Source organism: Acinonyx jubatus, chromosome A2, assembly GCF_027475565.1.
Source record: "Acinonyx jubatus isolate Ajub_Pintada_27869175 chromosome A2, VMU_Ajub_asm_v1.0, whole genome shotgun sequence".
NCBI lineage: Eukaryota > Metazoa > Chordata > Mammalia > Carnivora > Felidae > Acinonyx > Acinonyx jubatus.
Window position 1 is genome coordinate 107,603,449 of NC_069383.1, and position 2,187 is coordinate 107,605,635.

Genomic DNA, 2,187 nt, shown 5'->3' on the forward strand with positions numbered 1-2,187 from the left:
GTGAGCAGGGGAGGAGCAGAGAGAGAGGGAGGCACAGAATCTGAAGCAGGCTCCAGGCCCTGAGCTGTCAGCACAGAGCCTGACATGGGGCTCAAACCCATGGACTGTGAGATCATGACCTGAGCCGAAATCGGACGCCCAACCGACTGAGCCACCCAGGCGCCCCATATCCTGGTGTATTTTCTCTGTTGTACCATTTGCCACCTGACGTGATCTTATATATTTATTCCTGCTTTCTATGATGTAAATTCTATGAGGGCAAAGAGCCTATCTGCCATGTTCTCTCCACTGGAGCCCCCACACAGTGGGCAATTCAGTATCTGTTGAATGAATGAATGAATGTGAGCCCCTTTGAGAAAACAGAGGCTGCAGAAGCCGCCTTCTTGGGGAAGATACTGAAGTCCCGGGCCTCTGGCAGGGCATACTCAACCCTCCATCCCAAGACCCAACACTGAGATCCCACCATGGGCCTCGAGGAATCCGGTCTCCAAGAATTTTCTAACAGGGATGGGCTGAGATGTTGTTCTCAACTTTGGCCACCAGGTGGCAACACAGGAGACGGAGACTCTTGCCCTAAGGACGCAGAGGCGGGGGCCTGGGGGAGGGTCAGGAATGCATGTGTAGGTGAGATTTGGGACCCCCTGGCTTGTGGATGACTGTTAATCCCTGGGTCCTGGACCCAGAGCAGCAGCAGCCCTGCCTGAGGGCCAGATTGGGGCTGAGCTGGATGCTTCTCAAGGCTCTCGGTCCACGTCACCTGGTAAGCCATAATAAGGAGTTTCTGGTTTTATCTGTGAGCTGGGTTTCCCACTTCTCTGCCATTTGAGACCTATCATCACCATTTGGAGCCATATCTTCAAGCAAGCAGAACTATTATTTGCTTAATATTTTTCCTTAAATAGACCTTTGAAACTTGGATAAATGTAATAAGAGGGAATTTTTATATTACCACTGGTACAGAAACCAGTCACTTGCCAGAAACAGGCAGGAACTGTAAAAATAATCACTAACATCTAGGACTTAGCACTCCCTGATCCATTGCACAGGGAACTGGGGCACAGAGAGAGGTCAGGAAAATTTCCTGATCTCACACAGGGGCAAGTGGAACCTGCTGGGTTTGGAATCAGCTTTTTCAAGAGCAGCTATAAAACTGTGGTTGAGGGGCGTCTGGGTGGCTCAGTCGGTTAAGCGGCCGACCTCGGCTCAGGTCATGATTTCTCCCTCCGTGAGTTCGAGCCCCGTGTCGGACTCTGTGCTGACAGCCTGGAGCCTGTTTCAGATTTTGTGTCTCCCTCTCTCTGACCCTCCCCTGGTCATGCTCTGTCTCTCTCTGTCTCAAAAATAAATAAACGTTAAAAAAAAAATTAAAACTGTGGTTGACCACAGCACCCTTTCCCACACACTCACACCACCAAGTGTCATCTCAGGTGCACACCCGCACACAGCATCAGCTGCTCCCTGGGTTCCCTTCTAGCCTGACTTGTGGGCAGCAGGGAGCGGGGGTCAGGCCTGGTCCCCCCGCCCACCCCCCGCCAGGTCTAGCTGGATGTTTATCTTCTATCTTTCGATGGCCTGACTTTACTCTCCTCCCCTCACACACAGGAGGCCTCAGCAAGTTGAGCGCTCACCTGGAGTGTGGATCAGTGGCCGGTGACCAGGTGAGGCAAAGAGCCCCGCTGGCCAGCAGGGCATGAACTGAGAACCCCCACCTCTCCTCCCAGAATCTGGCCAGGAACGACCTACAATGAGGCAGAGTTCGGGCAGGACCTGGAGACACCTGTGGAAACAAGGCTACAGGGTGACCTTGGGGGGATTAGGGGGCAGTCTTAGGCTTGACTCTCCGGGATGGAAGATCCTGGGGTAGTCGTCTGTAGAGGTCTGCTTCCCCACACCAGGTCCCCTCCCTCATGTAAGGCAGCAAAAACCCCTCAAGAGGGCACAGTGCTCTCCCGACCCGCCGACACGCCACTTTGCTGACGCTTCTTGGCCTTGTGTGGAGGATGGTACCCCGGGGCCAACCGAAGGCTCCGCCCCACCGGCGACCCGGCTCTTTCCACCCAGGCTCCGTCCTTCCAGCCCCGGACTGCTGCCGGGCTAGATCGGGTGCAGGGCGTGGAGGCTGGACGAGGCCCGCCGCCCGCCGTCGCCCACCTCCCCAGTCCCCAGCAGTCTGCCACCGCACCACCC